Genomic DNA, 18,722 nt, shown 5'->3' with positions numbered 1-18,722 from the left:
TCTAATAATATAAAAGCGAAAATGTGTGTTCGCTTTTTCTGTATGTCTACAAAAGGCTTTTTCAGAGAAGAGGTCGGTCGGTTCACAACTTTTTAAAACTTTTTATATCACATATAAATCGTAATCTCACAGTTAACAACGAAGCTCGCCTGTCTGTTTAATTTGCTCGATTTCGGGAAGATAAATATTCAACATTTGTCGCTCGCCGCATGTGTGTTAGTCTTTTTCCTATAACATCTTGGGAAGCGTTACCGCAGTAAATACTATCCCGCAGTCAAACTTGACCTCATTAAAACGGGCACTTGCCAAATCCAAGTAATTAAATAAATTCAAACGTGTTTCCGTTAGCATCTTGCGATGGGGGCAATCGTTAACGTCGCACGGGTTTTTTTTTTTTGTTTTTTTTTTGTTTTGTTTTTGTTTTGTTTTGGTTTTTTTTTTTCTCACACTTTAATTTACAACTTTGCCTCAACGGTTCGGGTTTGATCCTCAGACTTACTTTTTTCCAGCCCCCCACCCCACCCCTCCAAAAACCCATGCAACGCCGGGTTCCCCTCGCTAGTTGAATATATATCTATATGTCTATAAAAGTGAACGTGTCTGTGTATATTTCCCTACGCAATAACTCCGTCAATTTTTAGTCTACACACTCGAAATTTGATATACAGGGTACTGAGATTTGGGAAAATCGTTGTGATCGGGTTTTGGCCAGAAATTTCGCTGTTAAGGGGTCAAATTTCAACGATTTGACATTTGAGAACTCTACCAAACTCCTCCGACAATTTTGGCTCTAAACACTTGACATTTTAGTTATTGTTTCCTTGGACATGGATTAACTTAATAACTTGATTAGAGCCCAAAACAATAAATATTAAGGGGTCAAAGTTAAATTACCCTTTTTTTTCTTTTTTTTTTTTTTTTTGCTCAGCATACACCTCCAAACATCCGGGCCACGCCGGGCACCCATTGCTAGTATATCTATAAAAGTGAACGTGTGTGTACACTTTCCTATGCAATAACTCTGTCAGTTTGAAGTCTACAGACTCGAAATTTGATATACATGGTACTGAGATTTGGGAAAATGTGATCGGTTTTTGCCCAGAAATTTGGCTTTGAAGGGGTCAAAGTTCAACGATTTGACGTTTGAGAACTCTACCAAACTCCTCCGACAATTTTGGGTCTAAACACATGAAATTTTAGATATAGGTTCCTTGGACATGGATCTAACTTAATAACTTGATTTGAACCCAAAACAATAAATTTTAAGGGGTCATAATAGGGGTCAAAAAAAAATTAAATTTTTTTTTTTTTTTTTTTTTTACTCAGCATACACCTTCAAACACCCGGGTAACGCCGGGCTGAAATGCTAGTATATCTTATAAAAGTGGAATTGCCTGTACATTTCCCTACCAAATAACTCTGTCAATTTTCAGTCTACATACTCGAGATTTGACAAAAGTGGTATTGAGATTTGGGAATCTTTAATCTGTTTTCGAACAGAAATTTTGTTAAAGTTCAACGATTTGACCTTTGAAAACTCTAGACCCAAAACTGGCGGAGGAGTTTGGTAAACACTTGAAATTTTAGATGTAGGTTACTTGGACAGGAGTTAAACTTTATATACATATGCACATAAAGTTATGAACAGTACATAGAGCCCGAGCAAAGCCGAGCTGAACTGCTATTTATACAGCGGATTTTGTCAAAGAAACTTTTTTGCCCTTCTCCCCCAAGCCCGGCAAAGCCAAATCTAAATTTAACATTTTCTCGTATGTATATACCATTCTCTAGTTTTATTCTATTTTGTTATTTCTCAGACATATCTTAACCAGTCTTACTTCACTTCTTTTAAAACAATTATGACTAAACTTTTGCCATGCTACATTGATGTGGTAGGGGGGATCCGCAGAGTTTATGCTAGCTTATTTAAATGACAGAAAAACTTTAAGTATGATACTTAATATAATCAGCCATGGTAAGGCGCTAAAAAAAACATCTCCTTTCCGGACACCTATTCTTGATGTGTGTCTTCCTAGTTATAACACCTCTGCTTTTGATCCGTCACTTCATCGAAACACCAGGAAGAGGGACTCCTTGTACAATTGTTTGTAAAACGATGTTAAAAACTAAGCTCTGTCCATTGCACGCTTTTCTTGTCAAATTAGCCAACCACATTACAAACGGATTTCCTTTTCAGTTAGAGGGTAGAACTTAAGCAGTACTATGGCCATCTTGCTGCCTATATCTAATCGCCAATACTGGATCCTCACAACTTACTTTCAGTATCCTCGTACTGTTAATTCCTCAAATCTTATACCACTAAGTTATTTTCTGAATAGATACAAAAACATTTCCCGATCAGCTCAACATCCAGTGATGTGATGATACATCTAATTCTCATTTAATTCCTTATATCGCTTTGAATTTTACCTTAAATTTTCATTCTATCCCTAAGCTAAGATGAACACCTCACAATACTCTATTCAACTACTTTTTAAAAAATTAGATACACAGTTACAATATCAGACTCCCGTGAAGTGCTCCACGAAATGTACCTATAATTTCTCTCAAAACCGTAAAAATACCGCTGCTAGTATGCTACGTATATTTTTATAGATACTTTACCTCCATGACAAACTTTTTTTTTCTTTTTAACTCTACCCTAAACGCTATACCCTAACGTGTAATTATACTGTACTGTTATTTAAATCCTCTCTCCTGATCACTAACTAACCAATTGCTCTATTTCCCAAGTTGCCAGTAAATCTAATCCATTGCACGTAACTTACAGGGGTCCTAGCTCTCAACTCTTAACCTTAGTAGACTGACTTTTCGTAATCGATACACATTAACGCCTAAATATTTCTAAGGCATGCTTTAGATTATACTCTTATCTCATAGCTAAGCTTTAAAGTAAATACTTACTAGCCATAGTCTTATACATAGATTTAAAGTGATCTATAATGAACAGCAACCCTTATTATCTTTCCTTTTGATAGGAGATAGTATTGCAATAATTAATACACAAACTGAACAGATACTCATTGTAATACAAACTTCCGGATTTTAAAAGAAAGGCGAAGCCATCTTCGTTCGTTAGGGGTCTGAAGACAACATACTCAATGCCTAAAATTCCATGCATTCGTATATACTAAAAACGTGCCACTTACCCATCCATCTATATACTTAATTATACTCACAGAAAACGTCATAACTTATATCTTTCAAGTATACCTGTACTGAACTGTACTCCAAATCAAATGTCTCTTGTATCTATTGAGCATATATCTTTCAGTCGTATTAAATACTCAGTTTGGGCACCAACTTTTAATTTCTGATATTAAGTAGATCATACTTTAACATGTTATCCTATTCCTAAACAAAACTATATCTAACCATACATTAACTCTTTCTCAAACCAATGCTGTTGCAAATTTAGTTGCTTCCACTGCATGAATTTCTACTTATGCCCTTTTCCATTAACAATGAAAATGAGTAATTTTTCAGTAGATATTAACCTAAATAACCGATTAATATTAACTAGCCATGCGGGGTCGCAGAAATACCTGGATTAGGACCCAGGCGCGGGGCGAACCCTCTCTGTGCTGATGAACCCGTAGATCTTCCCAGGTCATCCGTCTAGGAGAACGAAAACTCTGAAGCTAAACCTAGGGGAGGGAGGCTTCTTCAGTCCCGGACGACAACCTTCCTAGAGCTGGTGACTCAAACAAATTACCAGTTGGCAAACCTAAACTGCTTAAGGAGATAGGCTCTATCGCACGGCTTTCATACTCCTTCCTTGCCTATTAGCCAGGCGTGGAGGTGCTATCGCATGGACTCGTCAGAATCACCCAGTGGTGATCTTGTTTCCTGAGTAGGGCAATGAACGCCGTTTTCCTCCGCTCCCGCCACATCCTATCCCCTTAAATTGGACACTGAGGGGGTGCTTCAGTACCATATATTCCTGTACGGTTGGACTGGGCTGACTTTGTCTAATGGGTTGTGGGTACCCGATTGACAGTTCCTGGCTGCGGTTTCCGACTGATAGCACAGGAGCCCTAACTCTTTGGTAGCGCTTAGAGCCATCAACAGTTGTATAATATTGGGATGATTGTAATGTCATGTCGCGCATGGAAAGGGACCCTACACTCATCCTCGGTGGGCTTTTCTGAGGCCACAATCCTGTGGGTGAGGACAGCTGATGGTCTACTTGTATTGCATGTCGGTTATTCTGCATAACCACTTGTCCAGCACCCCTCACTCACCCTAATTGAAACTTTTAAATTAAATTAAATGACAGCTCAAGCAAAAGTTACGTTTAAACCAGGACCAAACTCAAAGAAAACCAACCTGCCTCCTCCCTTGAGGCTTGCATTCACGAATATCCGCGGACTTAGAACTTAGATGATGTTGAATCATTTCTCTTTGTAAACACCCCGGATATCTTAGCATTAAATGAAACTAAACTATACTCCTCCATTCCCACTAACCACTAACATGCCTGTTATCTTCCACTCTGCCGTAAGGACTCGGACAGACATGTGCATGGGCTTGGAGTCTATATTCGTAACATCCTCTCTCTTACTAGAGAAACAAAACTAGAATCGGACGACCAGGCCTTCATGTGCTTCAGGCTAAACATGCAACATAATATTAGCTACTTGTATTTTCTCTACCGCTCTCCCTCAACCCAGGACTGTACCCTATACCCTAATAAACAGTCTCTGACAGCATAGATGCAGCACTTTCCCTCGATACTAGCGCCCAAGTACATGTATTTGGTGACTTCAATGTCCACCACAGTAACTGGCTTCGATTCTCTAATTACACAGACGCAGCTGGTAGCACAACGCATAGCTTCTCTATATCTCGTTCCCTATCTCGGACGGTTACATTTCCGACACATTTCCCAGACCAGCAAGATTAACATGCCTCACTTCTAGATCTATTTCTGACAACAGAAATGTACAACAAATCCCACAGCCCACTAGAGAATGCTGATCACGCTGTGATAATAGTCGAAATTACCTTAAATTCTCGCTCTAAAACTGAAGACCTACTGCTTAAAACAACGAGATATTGCAAAAAGGCTGACTGGGAAGCCATCAGGGAACTTGTCAGAGATGCCCCATGACAAAATATCTTCTCTTCCAGCGGAACAGGGTGAAAATGAGACCACTAAATGGTTCAAAACTGCAATCGAAGCACATGTTCCCACACGAAAATTGTATAGCAAACCCAACTCTCCCCAATGGTTTACTTCTGCTTGTGCAGCTGTCATTGCTCAAAGGCAGCATGCTTTCCGCAGATTCAACCGGCCAAAGTCCAGTATCAACAGACAGAAATATATAGAAGCTAGAAATAATTGTAAGGGTAATAGCTACAGCTAATGCAGATTACACTGAAACCACCAGAAAACGCATCGAAGCACAGAAATTCGGAACCCGTGATTTCTGGAAAATCTACAACAGTGTTGTAAATAATGGACAGTCAACTATTCCCCCACTATCAATCATGAGGTTGCTTGCACGGCAACCGACAAGGCTTATCTGCTTGCCAGTCGGTTCTCAAACTTCACACTGGACCCGGCACACCACTCCCTTCCCGACTTTCCTTTGTGGACAGACGCCACACTAGACGACCTGAAAATCACCCCTTCTCAGGTACATGGTATCATAAAAAATTTAGACACCTCAAAAGCATGTGGACTCTACCTCATCCCGGCTGTGCTATTAAAAAAATGCTCTGCTGAGGTTGCTCTAGTTCTCTTCAAACTTTACAATAAATGCCTTAACGAATCTTGCTTCCCTGACTGCTGGAAAACCGCTTCTATGGTACCAGTCTTCAAGAATTCTTGTGAAAGAACTGACCCATTAGCCGCCTCCCGCTTTTCGCCAAAATATTTGAATCTACAACTTATCAAATATCAGGAATGCTAATAGTCGCTACACCTTGCCGAGTTTCTACAGCATAATCCCGTTGACACAACGATTCTTGTTAAATCGCCAAAGTTAAGCAATTTGAGCCTGGTCAGCACCAGATGTTTTACGATTTTTGGGGGGGGAACAGGCGCTACATGTAGGAGGACGTCAACACCTCCCTGCAAGAACTGTAAAACTTAACGTTGTCATCTCCCCTGACAGATATACATGCGACTGGAAACCGCTTGTGAATTCCCCACTTACTTAGAGGGGAAACTGGTTCAACCTGCCTATAATTAGTCCCGCTTGCTGGCTGATTGGTCCAAGTGTAACGTTACCTTTCTATAAAATTTTGAATGCCGCTGAGTTACCCGAGAATGAAAGTTATACATTAGACGAAGGTAAAACCAGTTACTCTTATCTCTATTTCGTGGCAGTACCTTTTTGAAGGTTGCACATCTGCATTAAATATAATCTATAGTTTGAATAATATCTAATGATTTTAAAATCAAGTAATCTAAATATTTAAATATATTAACGATTTTGATGAGAATTTTACCAAAATTATTTAAGACTTGATTATGGTTGACATCTCGTAAAACAAAACTATACAACTTGGTATGTAAATCTGTTATTCAATGATGCTATTAAAAAAACTTAAAACCTAATCTATAGAAAGCTTAAACTATATGTACAGGAAGTTGCGTCATGGGAGGAAGCCAGAAGTGGCACGTAACTACGTGTACAGAAACAGAACAAGAGGGCATGAACTATTAATGTTGAATGTTTTCTGCGGTCTGGTCGTCTTTCTAGAGATATAGCCAACCCAGTTCGATTCTCGGCATTTGTCATCTTAGTCCTCCAATATCTGTATTTCATTCTTAATAGCCAATTTTGAGTTTTTTGTTCTGGTCGTCTCCTTCTCTCCCACTTCTCTCCTCCTTTTGAAACGAACGGCGCGCATGAATCATTCTGAAACAAATACCATATTTGCTTCCACATGAGTGCAAAATTTGACACAAGGTCGTTTTTAATGTGGAGGAAAATCCAGCTCCCCAGAAAGAGGCACTCTGGATTTAGGCAAAAATTGAAAATTGCGTTAGTCTAGAAGGGCTTCCCCTTCATTGACTGAAAGTTCGGATAGAAATAAGAAGCGCACCTCAAAATAAGTGAATGCTCATCTTGAAAGAAATTAAAATTGCAAATCAAGTTTCCTATCTACGAACAGTTTCCGTGGAAGCCGAGCACTTATTCGCATTGATTGTACAAGCGAGAACCCAAACGTTTTAGCCACTTGCAAGAGAAACTTGTTATTCACAGTACTGTTACTAACTGCTACGTATATTTCACGTGGGGGAAAACAAATTCTGTGCGTAATATTTTGGCTACTGGAATCTTGGCAGAATCAAGTCTTTCATGGACTACTAACTAAAGTAACAGCTTAGTTTCATGAACTCTTTCGAAAGTCCGCATAAAAAAATCTTTTCGGTTAGATCCTTTTGAATTTTTCCAAACTATTTCCTTAACTTTTAATATTCTGTTAGGCCGTGAATAAAGTTGATTTATGCGTTTTGATAATGTTGCTATTTTCCATTGTAGGAAAAATTGTGGAAACCAAGAAAATGGTTTGCCGTTAAAGCGTCCGTTTTGTATGCGCAATCTCTTCTCTATCTTCTATCTATTCTTCTATATAAATAAAATGAACTCATTTTTCCCCGTCTGATTTTGACATTAATAGGATTAAAAATCAAGATATTTCATGCAAATATAATATGCACAAACGGCAGAACAATATCTGAGGTGTGTTATAGGCTTATTATTTCTCAAATTCCTCGATAATCTTAGATTTCTATACTTTTTCTGCTGAGAAGTCACGGCCAAAATCGGTTAAGATCAATGGAAGTGGTAAAATATTTTCTCTCTAATAAATTCCTCCTCCCCCTGCCACCACTTAACACCGTTTGGGGATCGTTCACAAGGAACAGTTAAGAGAACACCGGTTTGGCTTCGTAGTTCTTTCATGTGAAGTTATTTAAAATCACTAAACTAAGCTGCAGTGCTCTGTGGCGTAGTGGTTAGCGTGCTGGACAATTCACATATTTTCACGTTCGCGCCGACCTACCGTAGTCGTTTTTTTTTTTTTTTTTTCCTAAACAACTGGAATGGACTTTTCTTGGTGGCCGAACTGTTAACGTTGCAGATGTTTTTTTTTTTTTTTTCACACTTTATTTTCCTACTTTTACTCATGACTCCGGGTTTGATCCTTCCTACTTACCTACCATAACATTTTTAAAACTCCCCCCCCCCCGTCCCGGAAACAAACACTCGGGCAACGCCGGGTACCCCCGCTAGTGTGAAATAAAGCAACCGAAGGGGAGGGGGCAAGATGCCGTTGCCCACAACTTGTATAACTAGCGATCTTGCAAAGTGATCCAAAATCTCGCTGCTCGACTGCATAAAAGTAGACCACGGGAAGAACGTAGACCGACGGTTGTCGGAGAGCCCTTGAAGACTGTTATAGGAGTCACTTTACTATCTCTCCATTTCTTCCCTTTCTTTTTGTGTTACATCCACAGATGCATGCTACAGTGAAAAGAATACTGAAGAGTTCCGCCAAGTTTGGATTCTGTGAATCGATTCTTTGTTATGCTTCCTTCTTGCGGTAAGATGTGATCCAAGCTAGGGAAAGTCATCTGAAAAGACAGCGCCATAGATAGAACGCACTCGCTGAACAAAAATTGCCTCTGCAGCCCATTGGTACTCTCAGTAGGGAAGCCTCGGACGATTAGCAATAAAATAATCCCTTTTAAGTGACAAGGAAAAAGCTAGGAAAGTGGACTTGTTACAACTGCACAGAATCTTAACCCCAGACCGACAGAGCACAAGACCTGCTAAAATAAGATGAAGACTTTCGATTCTATCAAAACTATTACTTAAACTGACAGGGAGACCAAATATTGCCCAGGATTAAATAATGATTAACGAATGTTTCACCTTTCCATATTTTATTGTGATCAAAATCGATGAAATCGACTTTGTTTTGTTTTGTTTTTTTTGTTTTGTTTTTTTTTGTTTTGTTTTTTTTTCAATCAAATCGATTAATTGCATGCTCTAGTTGGGGACCCATCGCGGTGCACAATAAATTATAGTTTGCATTGCAGATAACACTGTTTTTATAAAATTTTTATATGGCTTGAATTAGTTTAAAATAAAAGTCAAGTGTCATGATACAATTGTTCGAAACAAACATTCATTTCGAACGCGCTTCTGTCATATCAAAAATCTACTGTAGATTTTTATATGCCAGGCCTCCTTTATTGTGCGGTAATAAACTTTCTCAAATGCACTTATGTTAGGCTGTATAAGGCGTTAACTTTAGTCAAAATCGCCTGTTCCTTTTATCGGGGTTTTCCCGATTATTGATAAATCGAAGACCTTCCGATACAAAACTTCTAAGAACACTGCCAGGAACATTAAGTACAGATGTGTGAAATTCCCTCCCCCCCCAAAAAAAAAAAATCGGCCCAGTCATTCAGAAGTCCATAGGAACAAACGAACGCACACAAGTTTCTTTTATATAATAGATAAATGTAATTCATGTTTTGAATAGAAATGTTATGTCAAAAGACGTTATTACTTCAATATTCCCGGTTACAGCAGGTCAAGATTTGTCTGATAGTTTTGTTTTTGTTAATGCTACGGTTCAATAGGTGTTCGATATGTTAATTTTCTTTTGTATGTTTGTTCTTTCTTTATTCTATTTGGTTCAGCTGTTTTGACGCATGGTGTTTCGTGAAACAATGGACTTTTGTATCTTAAGACATGCTTTGATAATAAATATTTATAAACATTCTTCGATGTACTTTAGTCTTTGTAATTTTATATACAGTTGGATTCATTGGTGCGAGGTTACTATTATTGGAGTGACCTAGATCCAGCGAAGAGTTTAGATTTAAGCGAGTTTTTATAGGTTTCGACGAGATTTTATCCACAAACTTAATTCTAAAAGACGTTAACCAACGCTAAATATATTGATCGAAATGTATAGACTGTGCCAAGTTACAATGCTGAGATTTGAAAAGTAGTCTATTCTATCCTAATGAGGGATTTAGATGGGTGCGATATAATAAAATGAAACAATAGAGCTAGAAGTTTTAATTTTTCACTTTGTTAATAAAGAGAATTTAAAAAATTCGGAAGTAGCAAAGATTAAGTTGAAGTAAACCTTAAACTATGTGTACAGAAAGTTGCGTCATGGGAGGAAGCCAGAAGTGGCACGTAACTACGTGTACAGAAACAGAATAAGAGAGCATGAACTATTAATGTTGAATGTTTTTTGCGGTCTGGTCGTCTCTTGGTTACATTGCTACAGCTGCATAAGATAGTTTAGAAAGTTCAACTGACACATCACCACTGCAACTTCCGTAGGACGACCAGCTAGTTGAGTCGACGAAGTAGACAATTGACAAACTCTATTGTGCTTCAGTGGAAGGAAAGATCTATACTCTGGCCAATGGCATTGCAGAATATTACTTTATAACCAGTTGAAAACTAATGGCCACCCATCAAAATACTAAGTTCAATATTGCTCAACTTCAGTAATAGGACAAGAACGGTACAGCTGCCAAATAAGTCTGTTAAATCCTGAACAAAAAGCAAATAACTGATGTTAAACGCATCAGAATTTAATATGCTATCGCTTTGAAACGTTTATATTTAATTTCGTTCAAAGCGGTCTTAACAATACATAAACATAAAAAAAAGGGGTAGCCTATTGCTTAATCAATGGAGAAGTCACTCGTGGAGACAATTTTAAAAAATTTGTTCTACCATTAATCCTAAGTTCGGATTATTGTTAAGATAAGTCAGTTTTCTTTCTGCCTTTTTATGCATGAAGACTCCCCCCCCCCACCAATAGTAAGGCGACTATATTGTTTAATTACATTTTTAGGTGGTCTTTACGGCGCATGAAAAGTTTCAGCAAGTTAGAAGTAAACAGATCGGTAGATAATTAAATTCTACTGAGTGTAGTTGCTTTACATTTTCAGCTGTTAATTATTCTGCACTTTTTACCTTACTCTTCCTCCACTACGAGGGCAGTTTGACACAAATTCCATTTTTAATGTAGGAAGAATCCTGCTTCCCAAAGAATTTTTGATTGAGAAAAAAAAAAAAAAAAAAAAACTCTGAAAATATTTCTCCTTGACTGACTAAGGACAAAATATGAAGTGTAGTAACAACTGATATTACACTTTGCTCCTTGACAAAAGGTCAAGGTGGCGAGATACTACTTTTTAATGACGAATGTGCGGAGTCCAGCTGTAAGCGACCAGATGCCTTTCTTATCGTATACCTATAGGATCATACATACCAATAAAAAATATCTTGTATCTGGTGGGGATAAAGGAACGTACTATTGCATTAAGTGGCATGGTATACCAGATATTCTTGATAGACAACGCGTAAGGAAGTGTGTGTGTGTGTCTCAAGACGGGATATAAAGCAACTTGGTGTAAAGGGCTAAAAAAGAAAATACTTCAATGTCCAAAACTAGCCAATGTTAAATGGATGAGTTCCAACCCAGAAAACGGCAATTCTTCTTCCCTTGTCAGAAAACTTGCTCATGGAATACGAGGATTAAAAGGCAAAATAAAGGAAGCTGAATTAATCAGGTTGCTGAATGTAAACCAATGTCCACTTAATACTCTTGGAGATGGAATTTGTATTTTTACAGGTGATGTATTGATGTTCTCAAAAGCTTCTCTTCTGATAAATCGAATAGAAGAGTTGCTTTGATTTTTCTATGAATAAATTCTGCGACTAATAACCCGATCGAGTAAATTGGTGAGCCTAAAATAACCATTTGCAGTTTAAGTGTGCACTTTTAGGTACAAGGGATGAAGAAAAAATGGCGAAATAGAACCAATGAAAAAGTTCATGGTGAAGCTACTTGTTCTCACAGTGAAAAATGTGACAAAAGGGTTGTAAAGTGGAATTTAAGTCAGCACTCTAGAAGAGATGTGTAAAGGATGCCGGGACAATCCAGTTGGCATTCCCCGGTAGATGCGCCTCATGCAATTAGCTAACTAGCCTGTTTTTAGAGAAGACAAATTCTGGGAGGTTGGACCTAGAACTGCACAGGACCACCCTCATACCGCAGTAGCTAGAGACGAGGTCAATACAAGAATGGTTTAAATCTTGTTGATTTGGAGTCCGAGGGAAAAAGATGTACACCCACTGAAAAAATTAAAAGAAAAAAGTCAATCTCAAGTGCCATAAAAATAACGGGCATTTTTTTTTCAAAGTGACGTATTAAGAAAAAGAATTAGCAAAATCTTTTTAATTAAGAAAAAGAATTAGCAAAATCTTTTTAATTAAGAAAAAGAATTAGCAAAATCTTTTTAATTAAGAGTATGAATTTTCATGTACTTTTAAGTTATAAAAATGTTCCTCAACTTACTACTTCCATTCCTAGTAAACATAAATCCCTAACGAATTAGTTTATTATATACACATAACTGAACCACCGATGGACATTTGGTATCTAAAGTCGAAACTATACTATCACCACCTTTTTAATGCTCAATGTAGTATCTGTTCTATTGATCTTGTGCACTATCTCCTTTTTAGATCAGTTTATCTTTTGGAGGAAGAAGTGCATAATATCACTGATACTATCCTCCCGAACATTACTTTTTCCTTTATCCTTTAGGAGTGTAGTATACGTTGTCAAAAAAAAATGAGGTAAAACTTGCAGAGTACGCTCTGTTTTACAGTTGTTTTAAAAATGAAATGGAAATTTAAATTTCGTTCCATTTTACGTCCAACTCGCTGTTCACATTCGACAGTTCAACTTTTCTAGGTTTTCAGATATGCTCACAAGGTTGGGAGTGTTTATTCCGAAAACAGCTCTTTACATGAGAGGTTGGTGTTTATTCGTTGTAAGCATACAAGATCTATAAAAGTCAATATTTTCAGTGTGAACGGCGAGTTGGACTTGTGTAAAAAAAAAAAAAAAAAAAAAAAAAAAAAAAAAAAAATTAATTTTTAATTACCAAATTTACTTTTAAAAATTTCGTTTTAATATAATTTTATAAAGATTTCACTTTATATATATATATATATATATATATATATATAAGTACGATGGTTGAAAGCTATTCTTTCGATATTTTAATTTTTGGAGCGCATGAAGTTAGATTAAAATGAAACGAAATTTAAATTTCCGTTCCATTTTTTTATAACAACCGTAAAACAGAGCGTTCTCCGCAAGTTTTTAACAAATATAGGATCCTGAGATAAGTGGAAAAAGGAAGACCAAGTTGTATTTCAACGTTTCGCCCTCCTTTTGGGAACGCTTCATTTTCGAAAGTTTTAAAAGTATCAAGTCCTTCGTCAGTTGCTACGTTTTTTGTTTTATTTTATTTTTTTTTAAAGACTTATTTTTAAAATGACATTTTACAGTCCAATAAATGTTATCTTGAAATGATCTATTCTAACGTTCAATAAGTTGTCACGCACGTAAATATCGGCGCCCGATGCAATCCTTTCATTTGTTGCGTACATAATTGTAGGTTTAGAATGGTTTTTGCTGATAAAACCAATAAAAAGTTATTGCTTGTCAAATATAATTCCGTGAGAAACTAATTAAAAACACCATATGATATATGTAAAACGTTGAAATCTCTACAAGAAAAAAGTATGACTTAAATCAACCAATTTTGTGCATCACCTCGTAAATGTTGGGCTAGGTGGGCACGTAATCGTCTTCCCTCCCTCAGCTTGTAAGTAAATCAAATTTAAGCCCAAACTATAACCTTCACCTGTGCTATTATATTTATCAGAAATCCATTCACCTTTTTTCTTTCTATTTTCTTTCTTCCAATCCAGAATACAGCTAGACGTTATTTAAACAAATACAGGGAAAGTGTGGTGGGTTGGTTGGTGAGTGATGACATTCAAACGAAAAGAAAATTTAAACAATCTCGAGGCCAATAATATAGATGACGGGTATTTAACTGTGAGAAGTCGGTTGACACCAGTTAAAAAAAAATGGCGGCCATAGGCTTTCTGTGAAACTAAAAGATGTCTATTTCTGTTGCGAAACCAGAACTAAAGACGCAGGTCAACAGAAAGCGCAGAAAATAAAAATACAGACTTTTTTTGCTATATTAACTTTGTTATTTTAATGGCAAACCTTAATTTTAATTGAATATAAGACTTTAAATAAATTCCAGGACCCCCTAATTGGAAATTTGCATGAGCAGAATTGTTGAAATTTAGTATGCCTAGTTCAGTTATTTGATCCTGTGCATTCAGTTATGGTTGTGGAAGTGATGCTATCGATGTCCCTTTTCTAAGTGTTGGGAACAGGAGAAAGAAAAAGTATGACAGAGGAAAATAAGTTTATCGGTGAACAAATAGGAAATGGGGGTTGAAAAGATGTATAAGTTGTTCATAAAGGTACACAAAAGGAAGCTGAGGTGGGATTGTTGGTCAAGGTGTGGCGATGATTGGGACAAATGTCAATATATTTTTAGTTTTAGGAGTGCCAACGAGTTTTATGACAGTTGGGCATGATTTACGGACCGTCTTGGATTTGCGACGGTTGACGAGTTACAGTTGTGAGATGGTGACAGTAGAAGGCTCAGAAGAGATATGGGGGAAGTGAATATATCAAGATAGACAAATCTGGTCTCGACAGATGTGGACCTTAGCGTGTAGAGGATCGTCAGTGTCACTCACACACAACTGATATTGCAGAATGAGTGTTTGATTTTACTTTTTTTTATACTTGTTACTCTGTGCGCGCCTCCTCAATAGTCGCCAATATGAGACGGCGATACAGTCGGAAAAAGATGAAGACTACGTCATACAGCGTGGGTATCGGCGATATTATCGAGCGGAATATACGTGGTTATCACAAAAATATGAAGTACTACCTTTTGCTAAGGATAGATAGCAACTTGTGTCAACCGAATTGTTTACTATAAGTATTGCATTGACATCAAATGCTATCTTTTGACGCATAACATAACTGGATTGAGACGAGGAAAACTATTGGGTCTTGATTTAAGTGAATAAAAAATAGTTTTATTTTCGGGAGTACACGTATCAAAAAGATAAATCAAATGAAATGTCGATAGAAATAGCGTTAAAGGTTTATGAGCAAGATAGTTTCAGGTTTTGGTTAAGTCAAATACCATTTACAACCGTCCCTCAGCTTCAGCTTTAAAAGTTCTGGTTTACGACTTCCGGTTTCTAATCTTCTGCACATCGTAAATAGGCATAAAACCTTTTTTTAAATCGACAATTTATGGGATCGTCTTATTTTACTTTAAATATCTGTACATTTTATTTCTCCACACCCCTAACAAAATATATTTAAATAAAACCGAAAAATGTTTAATTGGTTTGCGTTACAAATAAAACATAGGCGAGATTGAATGGCAAAATATTTTAGATCTTTATATTACCTAAAAAGAATAATTCCCTTAATCATCGTTATGTTATTATGCAAACAATATGTAAACAATATCGGTATTTCAGAAGTTGTTTTAAATAAGAACTTTTTCAAAAATAAACAATATAAAACATTTTTAAACATTTTGCTTAAAAAAAAAAACTTATTGATAATTTTAAACAATGTAAATTTTTATTTAAACAAATATTATACACGAATGTTTTTATTATACGGAGAAAGACTTCTCTTTTTCCCTTCTTCGTCACGTGAATTCCATCATACGCGTTCCAGAAGTTTTCCAACTTTCCTCTTTTTAGAATGGGAACAGAAACATGGTTTGCGTGTGTATCGAGGGGACAATTGGGTCAACGGAGTTTTCTTTGTGAATAATTTCTAGTTAGCACTTTCTATGATCGAAGTGATCCAGACATTTATAGGCCGATAAAATTGGTGTCCCTAGTAGAATTTACGAATTATAGGGAATAACATGTCCCGATCCCTGCTGTCAACTCTGGCAATATTACACAGGTTCGAGCCACGTTTGGCGGTCTTTATAATTCGTGGATTCTACCAAACACAAATGTTATCGAATATAAATATGGGGGGGTGAATATATCAAGATATACCAATATATAAAGCCTGAACCACTTCGATCATGGAAAGTACCAACATATCTCATAGTTTTGCCGCATGCGTTTGTGTGTACAACAATGGCTACTTCTTTTTAACATAAAAAATTACATTGGTTAACATCCAGAAAACTACTTATTTGTGGAAATTTTAATGTGGTATTCGGTTTCAGCATAAGTGAAATCTTTAAAGGTCACCATTTTAAAAAATGTTCAGGTGGAAACAAAATAAAAATTCATCGAAGTTTGATTTAAACGGTCTAATAACTAGTAGGACCCGTTAACCGGCGTTGCCGCTGGTAGCATGCACCCCCCCCCCGCGTGAAACTTTAATATATGGCCGTTTTGGTCGTTTGCTAAACTCAACCTCATGTTAAAAATGGCTTTCGGAATACACCCCATTTTGTGCCTGGGAATGAGGTCACAACATTTGATGGAAGGTCCAGGGCATTTTTCAAGGTATGATCCGGGGTAAAGTTCAGGGCAAAGTATTTTAGTTGGCAAGACTGGAGTTAGGATTCGATAGTTTTGTCACCATATGTCCCTTAAAGGGAACCAAATTCTTGTTGCCTGTGCGTTACCAAATGTAAATGCTATTTAAGTGACCGCTTTAGGTCAGCTGTAAGAGTAAACATTACAAACAGAACGGTTTGTTTCAATAATAAAAAAAAAATATGAATCTGCTTCTTAAACTTTAAATGGGTTAAATTTAATCTCGTTATTGACAATGTAATCCTGCGAAAAGTTGAAATGTTATTCTGAAAGCCATTCTTTACATGCAAGAAAAAATATCGTAAAATCTGAATTTAACCTGGAAAAAATATCCAAAAATTGGGCGATGGTATCGCGCTCTGCTATCATATGCATCCGAGATTAATATCTACTTTAAAATTTGATGCTTCCCACTCCCAAAGAAAAAAAAAACGGCCACTTTACACATATGCTGAAATATCCCTTCCCCAAATAGGCTGTATAACCGCGGGATTTCGTTAGAAAAGGAGATAATGTCTGCGAGTAACGTATCAAAACACTACCCCACCCTATTTCAAAAATATTACTTGCTGGGAAGATGATACCATGCGCACACAAATTCGCTGCTATGGCCTCCATTCAGGGTTGTCATTTCGTCTACAGTGTTTAACTATGCAATTGACAGGATCGCCCGCAATGCACTTGTCGAGTTTATCTGTTGGCAGCAACTTTGTCTTTACTGATCTTGATTACGCTGACATTTCCTGGAAAAAAATAAACTTTGCCGACATACAATCCACCATACACAAAATGCACTACTTTGCATCTAAGATTTGTATGAAGGTACATGCTACGAAAACAATCCCCTCCGCGGGATTCTCAATAAGGAAACCCTACACTAGGTCAATTGCTTCAAATATCTGGGCTGAACGTTTGTCGTCAGGAGTACGATGACCTAGACACCCGAATTAATGCCAGACATGTTTTCAGTCGCCTGCAACCCAGTTTGAGGTCTCGTCTCGAGATCACAATAAGCACGAAAGTTCGGATTTATGAGGCGCGCGTTCGGACAATCCTTTACGGCTACAAGACCTGGTTGATGAAAGCTGTGAATCTCAAAAGCTTGAGTGTTTGACCTATACTGCCTCCGCCAAATTATTCAGACCCGTTGGCACAAGTTTTGTCTCCAATACACAAATCTTGACGCGATGCAGGATCACCCTCTTGACCAAGCGCTTTTAAAAAGACATTGTTTCGGCCACGCTGAGTGCGGTAACACAGTTCATTCACTAAGCAATAGCTCTAGAATACTGCCAAGGTTGGTAAAAAAATACCCGGGTGGGCCACCTGAAGATTTTTTTACAAAGGGGCCACCACTTATCAAGGCCTGGGGGTTACTCGAGGATAAAGGTCAGTGTACTGTAGTCAATGGGACAATATCGTAGTAATCGTTAGTAGTGGAAATTTGGCAAATTGGATTAAGAGGATGACTCATCAAAAACTTGTGAACGTTGGGCGATAAGACGACCATTTGTAATTGGCTGGAAAGTAGAAAAATGGAAGAGTTCCACAGGCGTTTAGTTCTAAGAGGCTTTGTTCATGTAATCCATGTTCAGGTTTAGGAACAGATGAGTGGGGGAAATTGATACACATTGTTAAAGCGGGCATCAAACCTACCTCCTATCTACAGGTCAATTGTGTTCGCTGCTGGTCTATGGACTCGCTGCCTATAACTCTTGACAGATCTGAACTGTCGTTCGTGGTTTGTTCATCCGGGACGTTGTGTTCTATGGGTTGGGTGCAAACTCAACCCATCCTGGGTGAATGCCGTTGAACTCAAGATGACCTTATGACAACAGAACCGACACTAAAATACTCTCCCTCATTAAGACAATACAAGAAATTAAGTCAGTTTTTTTTTTTTTTAATCAGTCATAAAATAGTTGTCATTTTTTTACTCCGATCAGTGTTGTATCTGTTTCGGCATTCGATAACAGACGTTATACTATACGCGAAAACTTGTTTCAAACCATAGAAATTAACACAAAAGCAAAACCAAATACGGCGTAGTTAACTGGGGACATACGGCTAGTCCGCCATTATTTCCCCTTTCCTTTTCGCTTATAACGACAAAACTATTGCGCATGTATAGAGAAAACAGGACAAAATTAGAAATGAATAACATCTTATTTTATTGGCTGTTTAAATATGTGTCCATAAATCAGGAATTCAAATGGT

At 37.3% G+C, this 18,722-nt stretch overlaps 2 protein-coding genes across 10 annotated transcripts in view; both read left to right on the top strand.

Moving 5' to 3' along the window:
* LOC145255364 (ATP-dependent DNA helicase Pif1-like) overlaps positions 1-17,865 on the top strand; it is a 92,384-nt gene extending 74,519 nt beyond the window's left edge. The window contains exon 2 of the mRNA XM_080113946.1: positions 10,045-17,865. The gene's annotated coding sequence lies outside the window, so the exon portion shown is untranslated. The remainder of the gene's footprint in view (positions 1-10,044) is intronic.
* Positions 1-18,722, top strand: part of LOC145255396 (beta-1,3-galactosyltransferase 1-like) — a 468,791-nt gene that overhangs the window by 277,976 nt on the left and 172,093 nt on the right. The gene's annotated exons all lie outside the window — the stretch shown is intronic.

This window comes from Euprymna scolopes, chromosome 3 (assembly GCF_053919585.1).
Source record: "Euprymna scolopes isolate OS-2025 chromosome 3, ASM5391958v1, whole genome shotgun sequence".
NCBI classification, from domain to species: domain Eukaryota; kingdom Metazoa; phylum Mollusca; class Cephalopoda; order Sepiida; family Sepiolidae; genus Euprymna; species Euprymna scolopes.
Note: the sequence above shows the minus strand (reverse complement) of the source record. Positions and strands in the feature narration are given on the sequence as shown.